This window comes from Mytilus trossulus, chromosome 8, assembly GCF_036588685.1.
Source record: "Mytilus trossulus isolate FHL-02 chromosome 8, PNRI_Mtr1.1.1.hap1, whole genome shotgun sequence".
NCBI classification, from domain to species: domain Eukaryota; kingdom Metazoa; phylum Mollusca; class Bivalvia; order Mytilida; family Mytilidae; genus Mytilus; species Mytilus trossulus.
Genome location: NC_086380.1, coordinates 6971992 through 6986816, shown reverse-complemented (window position 1 = coordinate 6986816; position 14825 = coordinate 6971992). Strand labels below are relative to the sequence as shown.

The window sequence follows — 14825 nt, the reverse complement described above, 5'->3', positions numbered from 1 at the left end:
TAGGGGTAAAATGCAGTTTTTGGCTTATAACTTAACTCAAAAACCAAAGCATTTAGAGCAATCTGACTTGGGGTGATATTGCTTATCAGATCAATATCTATCTGCCCTGTAACTGTCATATGAATCTGACAACCTGTTGTTGGGTTGCTGCCCGTGAATCGGAAATTTTAAGGAAATTTTGCTGTTTTTGGTTATTATCTTGAATATTATTATAGATAAAGATAAACTGTAAACAGCAATAATGTTCAGCAAAGTAGGATCTATAAATAAGTCAACATGACCGAAATGGTCGATTGACCCCCTAAGGAGTTATTGTCCTTTATAGTCAATTTTTAATTAACATTTCCACTGATATTTCTGGGCCAAGTTCATTATAGATAGAGATAATTGTAAGCAGCAAGACTGTTTAGTAAAGTAAGATTTAAAAACACATCACCATCAACAAAACACAATTTTGTCATGAATTCATCTGCTTCCTTTGTTTAATATTCACATATACAAAGGTGAGCGACACAGGCTTTAGAGCCTCTAGTTAAAAACCTAAGGCCACTAGTACTTTTAGGTCTTTTATGGTGTAGGGAATACAAAATTTAAAAAAAATCTAAAAAAATCATTTTCATCTGTTTGTAAAATTATTTCATATTTTTCTACACCTGATTCATTCCTCAATTTGGGAAAGTATGTTATGTTGATACTGTATTTTTTGTCCAATCACACTGTTTATATACATTTACCTAAGTATGGTACACAAAGAGCAACCTAAATTCTGGAACGCAAATACTACCGTGCCACCTGACATCCGAGATAGCTAAATTGTTATCATGTCTTAACCATTTCGTAATTACGACTAAACTTACTCGTTACCACGACTTAGATGATAACTCGTTATAATGACGACTTAGCAAATTATCAAAGTCGTTATATCAAATTCAGCCAATTCGCAATAACGAGTTAGCTAAGTCGTTTTTACGAGTTTCTGAGTCAAGATAAAGATATAGAATAAAACAGAACTGAAGGCTGATCTCTCAGTGGCTTTCTGCAAGAAGAGCTATTTTGTATCTAATGAAACAATATATATACAAAAGTCTATGAAGCTATATAACTCCATTTATATGGTGTTGATCTTTTTCTGTTCATTTTTGTTTTACTATGATATGGTATACATGTATATATACACATGGAAAAAAGTATTGCAACATTAAATTGAAATTGAAATTAAAAAAACGCTCTTTATTTTTTTGTGATATAATTTGGTAAAGACAGAATTAGTTTAACATTATTTAAGTATCACCTGAGTTTAATCAATAAATATCGACTCGACATGCAGCTACTGTACCCGTAAACAGCAAAACAGATGTTTTTATCCTCATTGTTTTCAACACTTTAAATAACCAAGTTTTTAAAGTTATGTGATTGAAACCTTGTAATGGGTCCTCGACAACTCTTAACTGCAGCAAGATGGCAGATTATCAGCATGAGAGAAGCAGGGATGTCGCTATAACAACTGCACGTATTGTTGGTCATCACCATTCCACTATAAATCGTTTTGAGAATAAAAATCAGGCAATAAACGATGTTAAAAACCTTCCGAAATAAAGAAGACCCTCTATACCATTTGCTAGGGAAAATTAAGCATAATGAAGGTTGGTCAGAAGGACACCCATTACATACAATACAATCCTAAAAAGAGAGTGATGGGTTTACAGGAGCCTTTTAACAAGTACTGTTTGAGATCGACTCATCGCTACTGGTTATCGCGCGATAAGACCATTTCGGGGACCTTTGCGTATAAACAGAAACACAGTTTTCCATTTCTAATGAAGTACAGAACTCGCCAAAGTTTGAAATTAGCATCGTGGAGGAAGATTCATTGGTTCAATAGAATTCGGTTCATCTTCCTTGGCCCGATCGTAGCACGGATTTGAACCATATCGAGCATATATGGGACACAATTGGGTGGAAAGTGCGCGAAATGACAATCCGCGTTCAAACACATCATGAAATTAACAATGCCCTTCATCAGAAATGGTTGCTGCTACCTTAGCAACAAATTAGTCGATTTATGGCAGGAATCAGAAGACGTTATGATGCGGTTATCCGTTTGAATGGAGGCTGCGCACAAAGTTCTAATTCTTTGTCGTATAACAGTCACCCATGATGTGAACAGTCATCTGAAGATTAATTTCGAAATGTCTGACATTGTAAAGTTCAAATACAGTAAAAGTTGTAAAATGCATTTTTTTGTACAAAAACACCTCATTTTGTTATCAAAATTGTGGTTATATAAATCTTTTTTTTCTAAAACATTTTTTGTTCGTTTAAATGCCAATATTATTATCAAGAATGTTTTAATAGTTTAATAATATTATACAAATATTTTATTATATTTTATCCCAAAAAAGAGGCTGATTTTTCAAGTTTTAAAAAATCAAGGTGTTGCAATACTTTTTTCCATGTGTATATATACCAATCTGTTCTTTGCGTGAAAGTTGTGTTTATTTTTCAAGTAGTTTTGTGCAGGTTTCTTTCTACAGGTAACATTTTTAGACTTGTGTTATCTATTTCTTTCTCATAAAAAAAGATGAGTAAAGAATTCACATTTTTCATATTTCAACAAAACTTTAAGCACTGTTATTTTTAGCCTAAAGTTAGAAATAAGGATACATACATTTTTGGTATATTTCTATTATTTTGCTGTCACTTGTTCAAGATTCGAACTCCCCATAACATTTTAAAGTGTGCTAAAGTAGCAACAACTTAACTTCAAAAAGGGGATGGGTTATTTTTTTTCCAAATTCAGATTATTTTTTTCAAAATTCTTACTCTATAAGGTATGAGGGAAATCTGCAATTTAATTTTCATATATTTTATTTTGTCATCTGTTGTACCAGATTTTTCCCCCATCAAATTGGGGATCAGAATTATTTTTCTTAAATCCATACCCCCTTTTTGAAATTCAATGTGTGTTGCCTTATCTAATTTGTTTCGGTGTGAGTGTTAAATTTATATATGCCGAGAACGAAATAGCTATAAGATGCTTAAAAGAATTAGGTTATAAACATATTTATATTTTAAGCGAAATACTGATAACTCGTACATACATTATGATTTGACAAATGACAACTTTTACACAACACGTGTGTATTTTTATGCATTATTTATATAATGCTTAGCGTGTGTTTTTACGTATGATGTTTGGAGGGAATTTCAAATCAATCAATTGTTTATTTTGACAAGTTAAAGATTACATTTCGTCATATTACGAAAGCTTTAAAAGCATTGAACAAAACAGAAATTTTACAAGTGGCATTGTTGATAAGTTTGTATTGATGTGCTTATATTAATTATTTACACTACGAATAGGTCAAATACAAATTAGCGAGAAACGGAAATCGATAGAAATTATTTATTTATTACTGTGATAATTATACTTTATTGAGAAATATGTGTATTTGGTCATTTATCAAAACAATTATTTAAATGTAAATCTTACCTGTTTTTGTATTTGTCCTCTGGTCTGTAAATCATATGGAGCATATCGATCAGAATAGTATGGCGTAATGGACACCTTTAACCTGTTGGTCAAGACAGGTGACATAGGTAAACTCAGGTAGACAAATTATTCATAATCTGAAAATGCAGATCAAATGGTTGACTAAACTCCATGTATGGCTAAACTATGTACATTCTGTTCAAATGTTGCATGCAATTTATTTTGTGGTAGTTTAAAATATTTCAAGACAAATAGTTCGTTGGATGATTTGTATAATCGGTTATATAATTGGGAAAATTAACTATTTGATTCAAGTGAATCACATTTTGAAATAAACGGCTTCACATGATGCGTACGTCACCAAGCAACCACATCACTTTGAAAAGTATGTTTTATTTTGAATATTTCTACTAATTCATTCGGAACCTAAGAAAACAAATATATTCCGAACTGTTATTCATTAGTCTTGAATTCGCACGAGCTTGAGTTCTCTGATTTTTTTTCTGCAACTTTCAATGTCATATCCAATAGTCTCTGAAAACTGTGTCGTACCTTCGTGTATGTTATTTGACGACGACGATATTTTTTTGTGGACGACCTTGACAATCTATGAGGGTCTTGTACGGTCGTCTAATATTATTTGATATTATGACCAAAAAGGAGAGGTTTGTGAGGTATTCTACCCCATTTAGGACAAAGTCCTCCCCTCCCACCCATTGGCAAATATTTTAGGACATCTGACTGTTAAAATAGTATTGCAGTTTTCAAAGCAAATGACAAGCAAATTTAAACATTGCCTTATGACAAATTGTCGCTTAATACAATTTTTCATAATGAGTTGTCCACATCTATAAAAAAAGTGTCAAGAAAGGGACAGATTAAAGGGAGGTTATTAAAGGGAGGTTATACATAGTTACATTTTGTGCATCATGATATCAAGACAATATTTAGTTAAAGGAGTTTCATGAAATTTTCTTATGAAATGGAGGTTATGAAAATTAAAATTTTTTCAAAATATAATTTTAGTGTTCAACTTATTGATAATACATTGTAACAAACATGTATCTCACACGTGATAGTCAGTAAAATTTCACATTTTTAAACCAAGGACGTAAAACTAACACTCTAATATATGTTCTTGATTTAAACACTATGATAGGGTACACTTAACATTTGATTTTTGGTGCCCTTTATATATAGCTTGCAGTTCGGTGTGGGCTGGGGCTCCGTATTGGAGACTGTAAGTTGACCTATGGTGGTTTACTTTTACAAATTGTGACTTGAATGGAGAGTTGTCTCATTGGCACTCATACCACGTCTTCTTATATCTATATCTACACTAAATGATCCGAAAATCTAATGCATCTCCTTTTTATTATTTAACATGACAACAATCAAAATGGACTATTATATAATGTTCATCAGTCAAGAGGATTCATGTAAGCTTCTCTTATTGGAAGTTGATGGCTAATGTTATTTTGAAAAGAATGGCGTATGATATCCGGACATAAAATTAGGACAAATTTTTAAAATTGCTTGGATTATATAATTTATAAAACGAAATAAACCTCCAAGTGTTCTTTTTAAATGGACGTAATCCTAGATCTAGGTTTCAATTTTTAATGTCACGGTGTAGAATGTATGCTAAAATTACGTATTTAAAGGGGGTCTGTCGGTTTAATATGCGTATATATCTTCATATCAATAATAATCGGACATGTTCAACAAGTAACTGTTTGTATGCGAAATAATAAGACGGAGTAACTAAGTGCCGTAAATTACAGATGTGCTCAGGTGTATGCGTGGCATATTCGGTTGTATATCATTTACATTTACATCCCCAAAATGGGCCCTCACATTTTTGGGAGCCATTAACGCAAGACGGAATCCATGATTTAGTTCAGTAGATCATAAGAGGTATCGGAATGACTATCCCATTTGTACAATAATCATCTTTACCGTGGAATGCTATGATATTTGTAATTTGATAGTCATAATGGTGACAGTACAAATGAATATAAATAAGATTTAAACAGGAGTTCTCCAACTGTAGAAGATTTTTCCTATTTTCATTTTCCGTGCAACGTTTTTTAGATTTTTATTTCACGCGTTCCCGTGTTCAGAACCCCCTTTACCACCCTCCTTGAATATAACCAGAATTAACCAGGAATAAATGTATCAATTCCGAGACGCGCAATCTCTGTGCTTCTACTTCTGAAACCTGTACATATGCTTGTTTGTTGGAAACTTGCAAAAAATACTAAATAAAGCCTGCGGCTTAACACAGTTCGTTATTTACCCCAAGATACCTTACGAGCAGAAACAGCAAAAAAAAACTTAGCCGACCGTGCAAGGGGCCGCCAATCGTCAAAATTTTCATCGTTCGTTATCCCAAAACTTCCGAGGAAGTTCTTCATATTTTGTATACATATTGCGTAAGAACTAAATGATTAAATATGCATGTCATAACCCTGAACTTAAAAACGTCAAGTTTGATGTAAACTTTTTTTAAAAGGTTTATAGTTTTATTGTCACTTTTGACCTTGAGATTAATACTTAGCCTTTTAAATATTGTTTATTCAGTATACAGGAAGTAAACATCTATTATATATGCAAGACTTGGTATATATACGGCAAGTGAATAAACATATACCATGTATTATACATGATATTAATAAATAATTAATGCAATAAATACACACATACCATATATACATGATATTGATAAATAATTAATGCAATAATCAATCAATGTTTTTTATAACACATAATTTCATCTGTAATAAGAAATGTGAATGTTTGACGTTAGTGCGCGCCGGAGATCCATATTGCTGATATATGTATGTGGTCATGTTTATGTTGTTCATAAGTGCTTCTCGTTTCTCGTTTCTCCTTTTTATATAGATTATACCGTTGGGTTTCCCGTATAAATGGTTTAACAATAGTAATTTCTGGTGCCCTTTATAGCTTGCTGTTCGGTTTGAGGCACGACTCCATGTTGAAAGCCGTACTTTGACCTATAATGGTTTACTATTATAACATGTTACTTGGATGGAGAGTTGTCTCATTGGCACTCATACCACATACTCCTATACCTTTGTGAGTTTGTTATTGTGGTAGAGTGTAAGTTTGTTATTGTGGTAGAGTGTGAGTTTGTTATTGTGGTTGAGCGTAAGTGCATGTTACAAACAGTTCAAGATCTGAAGTTTAGGAGCTTGGAAAGAGGAAACTGTTTTGATACCCTCACATTTGATTGCGTGTCACGTTCAGAAGTTTTCATTTGAACTGTATCAGATCAACTCTTATGCACTAATTGAATCCATTTAATATATGTATCTGTGTTAGTGTGTACGTCATTCTGTGCACGTTTAAACAGGTGGTTGTTAGAAAAGTAAAATCAGAAAATATTGAAGTCCGAGTGAAATTCTAAAAGGAAATTCCTCAATCAAATGGCAAAATCAAAATTTCAAACACATTAAACGAATGGATAACAACTGTCATATTCCTATATTGGTACAGGCATTTTGTTATGTATAAATAGGTTGATATAACCTTGTTTTAAAGCAATCTAAACCGTTCACTTGTATGACAGACACATACAATTCCATGATATTTAGAAGGATGTGTGACCAAAAGAAGTAGACCTAATAGGTAAACATTTCAAAAATAGTGATAGTCAGCGTCTTAATCACTATAACAAAATAAAAATAAAAACAATAAAAAAACTCTGAAATAAAGAGGCACACAATGGCATTTATACCAAGCATATTAGCTATAATGAAGTCAAGAATACAAAGATGTAAAACAGACAAAAAATTAAAGACAATAATAAAAGGTATAAAAAGGCATACATCCTACGGAACTAGTCTTAACTTTGTGATTATAATGAAAACCATCATGCACTGATGCACAGCCCAATTACGTTTGGTGATAAATTCTGTAACTTCAAGCATTCATAACTATTTTAATTTATCTTGAATTTGATATCTAAAATACTTGAATATTTACTGGTTGAAAAAGTTTCAGATATGCGTAGTAGGATCTATTATGTTAAAAATGTCTAATAGAAAATATACTTATTTGTGAGTTTCTATTTGCAAACAAACCTCAACATGAATAAATTATGATAAACATCCCGAAACATTAACACCAAACGCACCAGGGTTGGGCTGATGGTGCTGACTAAATAAAAAAAGATCAAAGATGGACATCAATGGGTAACCAGTTATCAAAACTATCAGGATTATAATTTAGTACGCCAGACACGCGTTTCGTCTATATTAGACTCACAAGTGACGCTCATATCAAAATAGTTTTTAAGCCAAACAAGTACAAAGTTGAAGAGCATTGAGGACCCCAAACTCCATATAGATGTGCCAAATACGGTTAAGGTAATATACTCCTGGATTAAGAAACCTTAGTTTCTCGAAAATGTCAAAGTGTTGAAAACAGGAAATTTACAAAAAATGGCCCTATTATTGATTTGCATGTCAACACTGAAGTGTTGACTACTAGGCTGGTGATACCCTCGGGGACGAAACGTCTTTCAGCAGCGGCATCGACCCAGTTTTGTAAACGGTTATCAAAAGGTGCGCTCGGATCAAAATTGTTATCAAGCAAATCAAGTAGAAAGTTGAAGACCATGAGGATCCAAAATTCCAAAAAATTGTGACAAATACGGCTAGGATAATATATACTATACGTAAAACCATTACATATAGCTTATTCTTTCAAATTGTCGCGAGTATATATTATAATATTGAATGAATGACGCAAGATAAAGGATGATCATTTACTACTTTTGAGTATATGGCGCTAATCTGAAAAAAAGTAACCGTTGAATATAGTTTATCATATTATCCAAAGAGAAAAACGTCCAAAACACAGCATGCACACATGCTACTAGGGTGGTGTTGATCTTAATAAATATACAATGCAAATATGTCCACAATTACAATATAATCGTAAGCTTTGCTAAAAAAGGGAACAAATATAGGTCTAAAAATTATTTCCATAATATTACTAATTGTATTATGATTATCGCGTAAAATTTAGTATGGAAGTCACAGTGCAATGCCTCACATTAAACGTACTATCATTATTGACCTATGTCAAACTTCAATATTAAAAAAAAAAGAAAGTGATTAAGGGGATGAAATGCTCAATATATTAAAATGTAAAAACGTTTTAAACAAAATGTTTGAGATCATATATTTGAAGCCATTCTTATAACGTCGTCAGTTCAATCGACAAAACAAGACAGACACATAGTCAAGTTTGCGAGGCCAAAGGTGAGTCCAGCCTAAATATAAATCAAAATGCACAGGCACTTGTCGCAGAATATTTGTTTCTATGTACCTTATATTAAGGTATATAGGATAAGGTAAATAGGATTTTTTTTCTGAGATGTGGCTTAATGTTCATGTCCATCGTAACAAGTTTGATTGGTCGATACAATTCACAAACATACTTGGTAAATTTCTTAATTCGTTTAAGAATTATTGAAATACATCTTTTGTTTAGAGTAGAAATATAAAGACAACAGTAGTATACCGCTGTTCAAACTCATAAATCCATGGACCAAAAAGTGTCATTAAGACAGTTCGTTTCGACAATCTTATCTAACTAGATATTACGTTAAACAAATGTTAAAATACCCACATGTTAGTTATCAAAGAGGGACGAAAAATACCAAAGGGACAGTCAAACTCATAAATCTAAAACGAACTGACATGGCTATAAATGAAAAAGACAAACAGAAAAACAATAGTACACATGATACAACATAGTTAACCAAATTAAGAATAAACAACACGAACCCCACCAAAAACTAGGGGCGATCTCAGGTGCTCCGGAAGGGTAAGCAGATCCTGCTCCACATGTGGCTGCCGTCGTGTTGCTTATGTGATATAAAATCCGGTAAATAGTCTAATTCGGTAGGTCACATTCATGAAAGGGAATGGGATTGAAGTTACGACGTAAGGAACATATCCGATATCATTTGTGAAACGGTTATTCCATAACGGTCAACCAACTCGTGATGGCGTCCGTAAAATTTACGAAGGGATGATTTCAACTTCACCATTTGAAACTCTTGGTTTAATAGCTTCCTCGTGAGCAGCAACCCTCTATCAAGAAAATCATGATAAAAAATGCAAGCACAGGAATATCGTATCAATTGGGAGATATATACCCCATATGCAAATTCGTATTTATGACAATTATTTAGATCTTATTGAAAGTATCTAGATAGGTAAGACATTTAGATTAAACCTTCACTTTTTCGATACGAGCAGTCAATCAGATCAGCTCATCAATTTCAAAGCAGTAGTTGTTTGACTCATAATATTGTGGATTTATCATTATTCACTGGATACAAATTTCCGTGGAGTTTGTTGGCACAAATGAACTACGATATTAAATGTTCAACGAATAACAAAATTTATAAAGGCTTGCATACAGACTTCGACAAAACTGTGAAATCATATACCATGCAAGGTTTCCTTAGTCCATAAAATTGCTGCCCTCAAAAATAAATAAATCCACAGTAATAAGGAAACGCAGATTATGTTTAACCACTAACTAAGTATTGGGACAAATTCAATACATATATTTGAAGAAATAGCAATAAAAGATTACCTTTCGCTTTCAACATCCTCGTAAATGTCATAATTCGTTGTGTAACGTTAATAAATGTATCCAACACATCTTTCTGACATTTCCGGTTTCTTAACTGCATTTATGATAAGTTGATTAATGATGTTGTAACCTTTTGATGTTTCATGGTTAGATGTACGCCCCTGTTTTTAGTATCTAAGATTAAAATATCAATGGATTTTCAGATAGGAAATTCATAGGACAATACAACCGTGAAAATCTTTGGACATTTCGAACTGTTTTTAAATCCAAAGTGATATCCGGTGCAGGAAGATCAAGTTACATAATATTCTGAATAAGTCATATCTAAAGTTATATGATTCTAGCCCTAATATCCACTAGTCCAAGTTACAGATTTTGTTATTTCAGTTTTTCTTTGTGCAGAAGTACATAAGTGAAGATTTGTGTCAGGTAAACGAATTTTAATAATTGTTTAAAATTCTAAAAGTAAAGATGAATATATCGACACTCAAGGACAAAAATGATCACCAGGATTAACCCCCTTCCATGTTTGTCAATACTTGTCAGGAATATGACAGTTGTTTTCCAGTTGTTCCTTTAGATGACCATACTAATAAGACCTATAACCAGGTTTTTAATAACCGGATCAACAGGAAGGGTGTCAGGTTCTGCTTACCCTTCCGGAGCATCTGATATTACCCCAGTTTATTTTGGGGTTCTTGTTGCTCTGTTTTTTGTTGTTGTAATTTGTTTTCTTTTTGTTTTTCTATTTGGCCCTTTTTTTCTTTTTTTTTAAGCTATTGCATTTTCTGTTTATTTCCGACATATGCTTTTTTGTCTGTCCCTCTGGTATCTTTCGACCCGCTTGTCCTTTGGTGTAGCCTCTCGTTTAACTTTGTCAGCTTTACGAACTTTGACTGTCCCTTTGGTATCTTTCGTCCCTCTTTTTCTTTTTTTTTATTAACACAGAGTTCTGTATCTTTTTTTTTTTACTTTTTTGTCCTACGTTTGTAACATTCAAGAGTGAAATCGGTGTTGAAGTCCTCACTTTTATTTTAAGATGAAGAACAGAAATAAAAGCTTATTTTCTTTGCTTAAGGTTTGTCAAATACATGTATAGACTTTGTGTCCATCTGTTACACACCATATCTATTCTTCTATGTTATACCGTATGAATCATGTGAAATAGAAGATCGTTTTTCCTTTGGTAATGAATGAATAGTTTGATGGAATGCTTAATCTTGAAACAAGGGAAGATCTTATTGCAATTTTATTACAAATTTGATATTGTATAACAGTATTGCATGAATATCATTTTGTCTACTTGAACAAGAAAATTGTCTACATTTCGGATTAGTGTACATGATATATTTGTCATTACTGTATCAAAAGTTTTAGGTTACTTCCAGGGTATATTAATATACGCAATAAAATGTACTTTCATTCATCTGAAATGACAATCTGTTAAGATGGACTGGGAGATATTATCAGTATATTATAACTTGTGTTTTTTGGGTTATCAATCCTGGTGTAAAAGTATTACATGTTCATAGGGTGTCAGTTTTCATTAATTTTGACACCAAGAATTAATTCAGGATGTGGTCTCCGTAAATAGAAAGTTTCGTTTACACTAGGCACTTAGTCGGATATTTTTATGTATTTTAGCAACTAATAACTTATCCCTACGCGAATAAACTTGGAATTGCATATTATAACCATAGAGTTTTTGTCGAAATATTAACGGGGAATTTTTTTACAACGTTATTATTGTAACAATTATGACGTAATCGGTAAAATTCTATCTGCTTTCAACTTTGAATTTCAAAACAGACAAATTGAAATAAAAAAATCAATCAATGTCAATGTAAGAAAGTATAAAATCACTTTCGTGTTCAATATTCCGAATGAATTTCAAGAAAGATATGCATATGTTAAAGTAAAATTTTGTAAAAGTACTGAATTTTCCTTAACCTCAAGCTTGACAGGCATTATGTAAAATGAAAATATCTAGTCATTATGTCAAATAACAGAAATTTTAAAATAACAGGTTCAGTTACAAGTAATTTGAAAAGAAAACGGATCTCATTGATTTATAGATTAATCGCCATTGAACTTGCTGACTGATAATTTCCTTTCTCAGAGGAGTCGGCTGATTTGAAAATTATCGCTAGAAACTAAGGACGCACGTGCAAGTTGTTAAAGAAATGAACAGCGTCGTAATAGGTAAAATAGCGATAAACAGATTATCATTGATCATCTCAACTCGATTGCTTTTCTCACTTTCGCTTTACCGTCTCAAGCGTGAAAATCAATCTCGTTGCGATAACCAACGAAAATCAACAAATATATGATAAATATTCTGGCCACGAGCATCACTGATGAGACATGTATTGTCGAAATGCGCATCTGGTGCAAGAAAATTGTTACCGTTAATTTTATTGCAAATAACTAATGGTTTGAAAACTAGAGGCTCTAAAGAGCCTGTGTCGCTCACATTGGTCTATGTGAATATTAAAAAAAGGACACAGATGGATTCATGACAAAATTGTGTTTTGGTGATGTTGATGTGTTTGTAGATCTTACTTTACTGAACATTCTTGCTGCTTACAATGTCTCTATTTATAATGATTGGCCCAGTAGTTTCCGTGGAAAATGTTAGTAAATTACAGATTTTATTAAAATTGTTAAAGATTGACTATAAAAGACAATAACTCCTTAGGCGATCAATTGACCATTTGGGTCAAGTTGACTTATTTGTAAATCGTACTTTGCTGAACATTATTGCTGTTTATAGTTTATCTTTATCTATAATAATATTAAAAGATAATAAAAAAAAACCAGCAATATTTCCTTAAAATTACCAATTTAGGGGCAGCAACCCAACATTCAGTTGTCCGATTCATCTGAAAATTTCAGGGGAGATAGATATCGACCTGATAAACAATTTTACCGCTGTCAGATTTGCTCTTAATGCTTTGGTTTTTTGAGTTATAAGCCAAAAACTGCATTTTACCCCTATGCTCTATTTTTAGCCTTGGCGGCCATCTTAGTTGGATGGATAGATCACCGGACACATTTTTTTAAACTAAATACCTTAATGATGGTTGGGGCCAAGTTTGGTTAAATTTGGCCCAGTAGTGTCAGAGGAGAAGATTTTTGTAAACGTTAACGACGCCGGACGACGGACGCAAAGTGATGGGAACACCTTACTTTGCCCTTTGAGCAAGGTGAGCTAAAACTTAATGAATTTTACACAAGGTAATTCTATAAAAGAGGGACGAAAGATACCAGAGGGACAGTCAAACTGACAACTTCATGGCTAAAATGAAAAAGACAAACAGACAAAAAGTAGTACACATGACACAACAAAGAAAACTAAAGAATAAGCAACACGAACCCCTACAAAAAACTAGGAGTGATCTCAGTTGTTCCGGAAGGGTAAGCAGATCCTGCTCCTCATGTGGCACTCGTCGTTATGCTTATGTGATAACAAATCCGGTAAATAGTCACATTCATGAAAGGGAAGGGGATTGTAGTTACTACATTATCCGATATCATTTGTGAAACGGTTATTCCATAACGGTCAACCAACTCGTGATGGCGTCCGTAAAATTTACGAAGGGATGATTTAAACTTCACCATTTGGAACTCTTTGTTTAATAGCTTCTTTGTGAGCAGCAACCCTTTATCAAGAAAATCATGATAGGAAATGCAAGCACGGGAATATTGTATCAATTGGGAGATATATACTTCGTATGCAGGTGCTGCATAAATGTTGCTTCTCCGAAATAAAAAGTTCACAATTGGAAAGCTGGAAAACTCCTTTGTCGTAAAGTTTTGTTTTCAACCGACCCGCATTGTCAATTTCTAGATATAAGTCAAGATATGAGGCAGACTTAACTGTATATGTTGTATCCTTTATCTCTAGTTCGATGGGATAGATGCGTTTCACATAGTCATTCACTACTATACTAGCAAGTAGTTTATTTCCAGTGAAACTACCCCGAGTTTGTAGGTCAGATACAAGTAGTAATTTCTTTATCCTCTTGTCACGATGACAAGAGAAAAATTCTGTTGATATATATATAAAATTCATTAAAGACTTGATAAAAAATCTAGATTCAAAACTGGAGTTGTTTTAACAGGGTAATATTGACAGAGCTGAATGTTTCGTTGTCCGTGTTTCGGCAAATGTGTCTAAAGTGCTAGACTCAAATGATATATTTTCAATAAAACTGGAAAGACGCTATGACCTTTGGAAGGTTATCTTGCATTCAAAGGCAATTGATATATAACTTTCCCTTTTTAAATTTGCTTAGTTAGGTATTTTTGATTTTACTGTTTGCTATTGAAGTTGACCGCTAATGTCAAGTGCATGGATGGTCGATTCGAACTCATTCATAGTCATTACTTGGAAGGCTGGTGATAAAGTATTTCGAATATTTAGACAACTTAGCCCCATGATTCATGAAAAAAAGTCGATTCGTAAAATGTAACAAAACGTGTTAAATATCAAATAAATTTCCTCTGGCGAAGTCGATCTTTCGGCTGTTTCATTTAGGTTTTGTTTTAATTTTGTGAGTTTGCATTATCATACCGTCGTATCAGTTAATGTTATTCCGATAACATGTGTCATGCGAAAAGTAATTGAAGCTAAGAGAACAAGACAACATCAGAATCTTCAAACATATAATTATGCTACTACAGTTAAAAT

At 32.9% G+C, this 14825-nt stretch overlaps 1 protein-coding gene across 3 annotated transcripts in view; it reads right to left on the bottom strand.

The window, feature by feature from the left end:
• The window catches only part of LOC134728202 (retinal-binding protein-like), a 33638-nt gene extending 23386 nt beyond the window's left edge, over positions 1 to 10252 (bottom strand). For 2 of the 3 annotated variants that reach the window (XM_063592714.1, XM_063592713.1), the window contains exons 1-2: positions 10133 to 10252; positions 3494 to 3630 (exon numbers count right to left, since the gene is read on the bottom strand). The gene's annotated coding sequence lies outside the window, so the exon portion shown is untranslated. The remainder of the gene's footprint in view (positions 1 to 3493; positions 3631 to 10132) is intronic. The other variant, XM_063592712.1, reaches the window with a different exon arrangement.
• Between the last annotated feature and the right edge of the window lie 4573 nt (positions 10253 to 14825).